Genomic DNA, 8,714 nt, shown 5'->3' on the forward strand with positions numbered 1-8,714 from the left:
CAGATGGTTGTGAGCCACCATGTGGTTGCTGGGAATTAAACTCAGGACCTTTGGAAGAGCAGGCAATGCTCTTAACCGCTGAGCCATCTCTCCAGCCCCAGGACTTCTTCATAAAAGCTTGCGGTTGGCTTCTCACCACTGGGCCCATCCAGAGCTCCCCGTGCTGCTGGGCGGGAAGTGTGGTTCTTCCCCTGTGGGCTGCTGGCTGTTGTTTCTGCTTTCTCACCCCGATGAGCTACTGCCTTTGCATCTTCCCTCCGTTCCCTCTTCCACTCCTGCTTCTTTCTCTCCTCCCTCCCTCACCCACGACACTTCTCCTTCAGTGCGGGGCAGATGAAAGCAGCATTGCTGAGGGCTGCGGTGGGAGCCGTGGCGTCCTGGTTCTCTGTGTCCCTGCCCAGAGCTTTGCATGCATCCTTAAGCAATCCCTCTGCATCCCTAAACTTTTTCGTGATGGCACCATTCCTGCCACTCCAGTAATTGCTTATTTCTCAGGGAAGAGCTGGAGCATGGCTAAGTGGCAGGTGGGGACATTTTTCTCACTTCACTTGACTAATTTTGCTTTTAGGTTGTACATGCTATGCATGTGTGTGTGCGTGCATGCGTGTGTGTGCATGTATATACTTATACAATAAAACATACCAAACCTATAGCGCTGAAGTAATTTACTTGCACTGAAAAATGTTACCAGACTTGAAGAACATTCACCTAGGGTAAATACAGGGCAAGCAGCTCATTGATTATCCTGACAATTCTGCTATGGCATTGTGTTCCCCGCGGTTCACACGCTGAAGCCAATATATCAGTATTTGGAGATGGGGCTTTAGGGAGGCAGTTAGATTTCGATGAGCTTCTAAAAGTGAGGCTCTGTGGTGATTATTGATGCCCTCCCCAGAACTCGCAATAGGGCTGGGGAGAGGGCCCAGTGGGTAGAGCATTTATCACACAAGGGTGAACCCCCAGAACCTAGGTAAAAACTAGATGCAGTAGCACACTGTATTACTGCATCTGTAACACCAGCACTCCTCCAGTGAAAGGGGAAACTGAGGCAGGAGAATTCCTGGAAGCTTGTGGACCAGCTGGTCTGGCATATGTGACCTGCTCAAGCATGATGTGGAATCCAATACCCAATGCTGCAAATAAAACACCCTGCTCAAGCATGATGCAGAATCCAACACCCATGCAGCAAATAAAACACCCTGCTCAAGCATGATGCAGAATCCAACACCCGATGCTGTTCTCTGATGTGGCATACATGTGCCTGCACGCATGTGTGCCTGTGTGTGTGTGTGTGTGTGTGTGTGTGTGTGTGTGTGTGTGTGTGTGTGTGTGTGTGTGTGAGAGAGAGAGAGAGAGAGAGAGAGAAGGGTGTTCTGTTTGTCTAGAGAGCATACTGAAGAGGAAAGTAGCTCAGCTCGTCTGCAGGTCAGGAAGAGCCCTCAGCTGACAGTGGCTCAGCCCCTGATCTAGGATTCAGGCTTGAGATCTGGGAGGAAATACATTTCTGTTGTGTCACTCAAAACGCCTCCGGTGTTTTGCTCTGGGCCCAAGCACACCAATACAAATCTCCAGACTAATTGTTTACTGTCTTCCACAGCATATATTTCCACATACAATGTTTTCCAAATGTGCCATTTACACTCAAATCTACATGTAAATTGAATTAGCTAATTAAGGCAGGTATAACGTATCCCAAGATAGGAGTCTCCCATGACTCCATTTCTTATTATTTTCAATGCATTTATACATCTTTGCTTTGAACTCCTGGGCTAAATCACACTGGCTTCTCAAAGTGCCCAAACCACACTATCTCGATGACCCTCCATCCCTTTGCCTGGTAGGCAGGTTCTTTCCTGAATCCTTTCTTCCATTCGCCTCCATGACTGAGAACAGCAATCCTGCTCAGTCCTGTTTTGTGCCTGAGTCTAGGCGTGTGTTCAGATCCCACATCTTGCTCTCTGCGGAAGTGCACTGAGAACTAAAACACGGGTAGCTAGCATTTCCTCTTCAGGTGTAGAAAGCGTTCAAACAGGAGCTGCTCAGGGATGCCAACAATGCTTAAAGACATGACTGCCGACTCCCTCACTTCTGGCTCATTTCAGCCTCACACGGAGCCCTGTCAAGTCAGGGACATTAGCTTCATTCCCTGGATCCTAAAGGGGCAAAAGATCAAAGTGGTTGCTGAGAAGTAGTAGCTTCAACTTGCCTCACTGAAGCTTGCCTCTTGGTGAGGGCTCCTGTGTTTATCAAGTCTTTTGCGAGGAAGGACAAACTACTAAATGGGGCAGAAGCCACCTAGACCTGTGTTGACACATAGGAAGCATGATGGTAAGTGGCGCTCATTTCATGCTTCGCTGAATGCCTTTCCTCACTCACGCACCACAGGTAAATGTATAAGCACCTATGCGCCAGGACCCGACGCTGGGCAGAGTGGGAAACCCTTGCTCTCATCAGAAGCTGAGCCCGCTGCTTCGGCTGCTTCCAACTCCACTTGTTTTCCCTCAGCAGAACTGTTCTCTGCGTACAGAACTGCTGTTTGTCAGTTTTAGGGCTTAGAAGGCATTTGAACCAGGCTTAAGGGAACGCTGGCCGTTCCGATATCAGCCTCCTTGTATTGAGTAGGTGGTATCTTGAGCAATGACCCTCAATTTTCTGCAGCCAGCGGGGTGGGATGAATGGCTGCCGGCAGACAGGCCGTTAAACAACAAGAAGACTCCCTAAAGACAGGCCTGAGAACTTGTAGCGCCTTCCTTCAGTGACAGGGGACCATCCCAAAACTCGCTCTCCGGTGTCTGTTTCAATTGCTTCATAAGGCAGCGCTGAGTGGCCATGTACTCAACATGGGCTGAAAGGAACGATGTGGAAATCAGGCCCGAGAACAAAGGGCTCCCCTGTTCCCCCAGACGAAATTCATCTCTCTCATCCGAGCTAGCTGGCACTTAGAGGGTCCCGAGACGAATCATTGCTGTTCTGCCAGTGTTCCTCTCGTTCCTCTCGCGTTACTTATGTCTCTCTCTGTTCGTGAGCGGGTGGACTCTCTGCAGCCCGCCAAAGCACACCGTGATGGAGAATACTGCTTTTGGAGTCATAATCCTTAGTGATCATAAAACGGAAGTGTGTTTCCCTGCTTTACGCTTCTGATGGATAACTCCGTGTGTCAACTTGACTGGGCTCAAGAACGCCCTGATAACAATACAGTGCTGTTCCTGGGCATGCCTGGGAGGGTGGCGCAGGAAGAAGCGGGCAGGTAAACCGCAGAAAGATCAGCCCTGTGGGCTGGAGAGTTGGGTCAGGGATTAGGACTTGTTGCTCTTTCAGAGGACCCAGGTTCAATTCCCGGTACTCAACGTGGTGGCTCACAACCATCTGTAACTCCAGTTCCAGGGGTTCTGACATTCTCTTTGGGCCTCCATGATCACCATGCACACCTCAGGTGCACATAAATACACGAAGGCAAAACATTCAATACACATACAATAAAATAAAATAACCTAAATTTTTTTAAAAAATAAAAAGATCAGTCTTCTGGTTGGTAGCTACAAACTATTATCAGCACAGATAGAGCAAGAAGCCTGAGAAAGAGCAAAACCTCTCTTCTTGATGTGGAATATCCATCCTCTGTCCTTGAACATCCAACCTTTTGGTCCATGGGGCTGCAAGGACTACATGTCTTTGCCCTTCAGTTCTCAGGCCTGAGGCCTCAGCGTGGGAATCAGCTATCAGCTCCCCTCTTTTCTCAGGCCCCTGGATTCTGATTAAATCACACCATTTGCCTCACTGGAGCTCTGGCCCCATGACTGTGTAGAACAATTCCCGGAATAAAATTCTTCTTCCATCTCTGTCTGGCTCCTGTTGTGTCTGTTTCTCTGGAGAACCCTGACTGATGCCATGTTCTTCCCAGTGTTTCACAGAGTCAATCCTTCTAAGCCATGATAGCTACTAGGAAGTAAATGCTTCCTCCACTTTGCCAAGAGAAGGAACTTTGCTAGCAATTTCTGCATGCCTGGCTCATAGTGCAATCTTTGTCACGCAGTCAGGGCCACAGGATGCCTAGTAAGTATGCATATCTCATCATTTCTCATTTATACTAAAATTCTACAATGTTGGCCATCTATTTGATTCTCAATTTTCAATTTTAATGATATTTTGTCATTTTATTGTATTAAATGTGAGATGATTATTTTAACATATTATTTCTAATTCCCTAAGCGTAATTTACTAGAAGAAGCATCCTCTCCTCGGTTACAGCAGCAACAATAGCAGAAATTAGGTAAATGCATATGTGTAGATTTATTTCTGGTCTCCAGTTCTGCTCTGTTGGGTTCTTTCTTTATATGGACACATTTCAGATGGTCTTAATTATGGTATTTTACAGAATTTCCTGGAATCTGATTTTGCAGTTCCTTCAACTTCTTGTTTTTAAACAAGGTCTTCTTGACCCCGAATAATGTGTATTTTTTTATTTAGTACTAGAATGAGCATTTTGATGCCTAAAAATAACCTGGGATTTGAGTCAGGACTCCACTAAGTGTGACACAAATGCAGTTTAGGGCTTAACACATATTTATTATGGGAGGGGGGGCTGCTCTATGCCTTGCAGGGTGTTCAGAGAATACCTGGGCTCTTACTCGCTAGCACTTCCCCAAGCCATAACACCAAAAATGTCTCCATGTACCGCCAAATCTTCACCAGGGAGCAAATCTGCCCCCTTGCTACATTGCTAGCAGCTGCTTTACATGAGCAGATCAACTCAGAGATAATTGATGTGTTAATGATGCCGAGCCTTTTAACCATGAAAATAGACTCTCTAGTAGGTCTTTTTCAGCTCAGCAACGTCGTACTTCGAGTTTTAAATGTAGAATTCTTCTACATATGTCCCTAAATTTGTTCCAAGGCATTTGATACTTTATTCTATTATAAATGTGATTTCCCAAATGACTTGACATCAAACTACAGTTCATTTTATTTTGGACCGATCTAGACCCCTGATTGGAGTTTCCTGCAAATGTAATCAAGTCACCTGAAAATAAAGGCAGCTTTATTTGTGTTTCCATCGGTTTGGTTTTGATTTCTCTGTCCTGGTGTGTTGTGAGGTAAGCCCGCCAGAGACCCCCATATGGAAATCTTTGAGAGGAAAGGAAAGCCTTTACTGCCTGTCGCAACTGCGTGCGTAACTTGCCCAAATCGTGCAGCCTCAAGCCTTAGAGCTCTTTGTCTTTTGTGCACAAAACCTACGTCCTGGTTGGCACACTTCAGGTAGCACAAAGCAGAACTTGGGAAACCAAAAAGCAAGACTAGTTTAGTACATTAAGGGACTTTTTGCTGGGGGACTTTCTTGGAACTATGGACTAGGTCTGATTTTGCCAGGGGTTGGGGTCTACATGACGGGTTTTATCTGCGGGGCATCAGTAGTGTTAATGTCTGGGGGCCTGTCACAGTACTGAATTCTGAGAGCTCTCAGTCTGATATTCAAGAGGCGTAGTGCTAGTTGGCATCCCAACTCACTCCTCACAGGCAAGAAGCACTCAGGATTCCGTAAGTGAATGTGACACCCTTTGTTAATTTGAGGATGTTCCCCTCTATTGTCTGTGTTCTGAGAAATGTGTTGGACATGAGCCCTAGAAACCACTAAATCTTTCCTTGCACCTACCGAGATGATGAAGAATTTTCTCTAAATTCTGTTAACACAATGATTTACATAAATTGAATTTTTCAGGGTAAGCTGGTTTTGCATTTCTTAATAAAACAGGCCCAGTGGTAAATCGCGATTAGATCGTGGTTGATTGTGATGTGATGTGTCATTGACGTCTACAGAGCATAGACAAAGTGCTTTTTATGCTCTGCTTTGCTTTGTCTTTGAGGCAAGGCCTTAGTATGATCTCCGTAGAGTCTAAGCTGGCCTCAAACCTGCAATCTTCCCGCCTCCACCTCCCGAGCCTGGAATTAGAGGCATGTACTACCATGCTTGCCTTTTTTGCTTTCTTTCCTTGAAACAGGGTCTCCCTATGTAGCTGAGACTGGCCTTGAACTCATGGTCCTCCTTCCTTTGTCTCCCAAGGACTGAAATGACAAACATGTACCTTGACGCCTGGCCTAAGCAATGAGGTCCTGGATAGCACATAAAATATAGTATTCCTGTCATTTTTGTTCTCAAAGCTACTGCACAAGCAAAGAGATACCCTTCAGGAGTACGACACCAGAGTAACAGGATAATCGAGGGAAAGAGTCAACTTTGGGGTTTTATCCTTTCCAGCGTGTGTGCGTGCGTGTGTGCGTGCTTGTGTGTGTATGTGTTCACGTACAGGTGGAAGCCAGGGGTCAAGCTCAGATGTCTTTCATCAGGAGTGGTCTACCTTAGTTTTTGAGACTGAATGTCATATTGGCCTGGGGCTCACTGATTCAGCTAGTCTGGATGACCAGTGCGTGCCAGGGATTCACCTGTTTCTGCTCCCCAGTTCTGGGATTACAGGCACATGCCACCAAACCAGACCTTTTTTGTTTCTTTATGTGGGTTATGAGGCTGGAACTCATGTCTTCAAGGTGAAACCTTTACCATCTCAGCTATCTTTCAACCTCCCCACCTTTTTAATGTACTAAAATATATATAAAAAAAGATTGCTATTCTTCCTGTGTAAGCGCACATCCTAGTGATCTTAAGTTCAAGCATATTGTAGTGCAATCACCACCATTCAGCTCCAGTGAGTCTTTCATCTTCCTAAATCAAAGCCCTCTAATCAATTAAACAAACATCCCATATTACTTAGCCCTGGAAAGCACTATTCTGCTTTATGTGTCTATAAATTTGATTATTCCAGGCTTCTTGTGACTGAATGAATCATATACCATTTATCCATTTATGATTGGGGTGCTTCACTTACAATATCTCTAAGATTCATTCATGTTGTAGTATATGTCATAATGTCCTTTCCTTTAAAGGATGGCCGATATGGGGTTCCCCTCTGTAGGCTGTGAATACCATTAGTTAATAAAGAATCTGCTTTGGATCTATTGAAGTGCAGAATAGGGCAAGGCGGGAGTTCCAAGCAGATAGAGGAGGAGAGAGTAGGTGGAGTCAGAGAGAAGCAATGTAGCTTGACAGAACCTTACCAGTAGGCCACAACCATGTGGCAATACACAGATTGATAGAACTGTATATATATATATATATATATATATGTGTGTGTGTGTGTGTGTGTGTGTGTGTGTGTGTGTGTGTGTGTTAATTTATTCATATATCCATGGACATTGGATTGCCTTAGACTTTAGGCTATCATGGATGCTGCTGCTATGAACATGGGTGCACAAAATCTCTTCATGTTCCTGCTTTCAGTAAGTTGGGTATACACTCAGGAGCAAAGTTACTGGATTATATAGTAAATCCATGCCAACTTTTGCAGTAGGATAATGTAAATAGGGTAAGGAAAGGAAATGAAAGGCAGTGCCCTATGCTGTTTTACATTCCCAACAATGGCACCCAAGCTTTCCACCTCGTGTTATACAAAACCTCATCTGTGATGTGTGATAGACCTACTTTTGAATGATAAGAAAGCAAAGGAGCTGGGCATGTAGCTGTGATCCGTGAGCGTAGTCATAACCTTGAGATGCTGCTTTGATGGTGGAGTTTTGCTATCTGCTGATGGCCTCGGGATGCGATGCAAGACTGCAAAAGGCTGAATCCGTCCTCTGAAGCCTTTTAATTCTTTGCACAATTATCTCATATATTACCTTGGCTCTAAGTGCCTTTAAATAGAAATGCATGTTCCAAATTCCTCTGTCTGCAATACTCCCTAAGGACTCTCCTCAGACAAATTGTTTTTCTTTTAATTTACCTGCTTAAATCTAAGTTGATGATCCTTGGTCTATAGTACTATCGTACCAAGAGCTATTAATGGTATGTGTTTCAATTAGGGACTCATTGCACACACACGTGTACGTGCTATCAAAGGACACACACTGCTCTTGTCATAGTATATCTATCTGTTCTATGCGCCCAGGACTTTTGTTTTGTCTTGTTTTGTTTTTCAAGGCAAGGTTTCTCTGTGAATAGTCCTAGCTGTCCTGGAATTCGCTTTTGTAGACTGGACTGGCCTCGAACTCATAGAAATGAGGCCTCTGCCTCCCAAGTGCTGGGAATAAAGTTGTGCACCACTACCACCTGGCATGCCCAGGACTTTCAATGATTATTTTCTGTTTGTAGAATTTCATGAAGTACAAACCAACTGTCCTTGACCTCTTCCTGCAGCTGAGGAACTCCTGTGCCTCCTGCCTCTCCCTTCCATAGCTGGGACTACAGCGTGAGCCCCTGATCCTCCTGCCTCTACCTCCCATGTGCTGGGACTAGTGAAGTCTCAATGCCCCATATTTGCAGTGATTAGTGCTATAACTAATAACTAAAGTGTTGAAAGTCCCTCATATTGAAGAATGGCTTACTCTGTTCATGGTCAAAGGGAAGGTTGTCAGCTGCAGACTCACACCAGTGATAAGGAGCAGGTTCCATGTTATAGGGTCTTTCCATGTAGTGCTATGCATGACATCAGAACATATAAAAATGTTTCCTGGCCATGGTCCCAGGTGGAGAGCTGACTCGGGAGAAGAGCTGGGGCATTCACAGTCTCAGTTTCCAAAGAGTTTGCAGGGGGAGTAGGGAGCTCTTGGAGATTCTGTCTTGTATCACATCTCTCTCTCTCTCTCTCTCTCTCTCTCTCTCTCTCTCT

This window comes from Microtus ochrogaster, chromosome 21 (assembly GCF_000317375.1).
Source record: "Microtus ochrogaster isolate Prairie Vole_2 chromosome 21, MicOch1.0, whole genome shotgun sequence".
NCBI lineage: Eukaryota > Metazoa > Chordata > Mammalia > Rodentia > Cricetidae > Microtus > Microtus ochrogaster.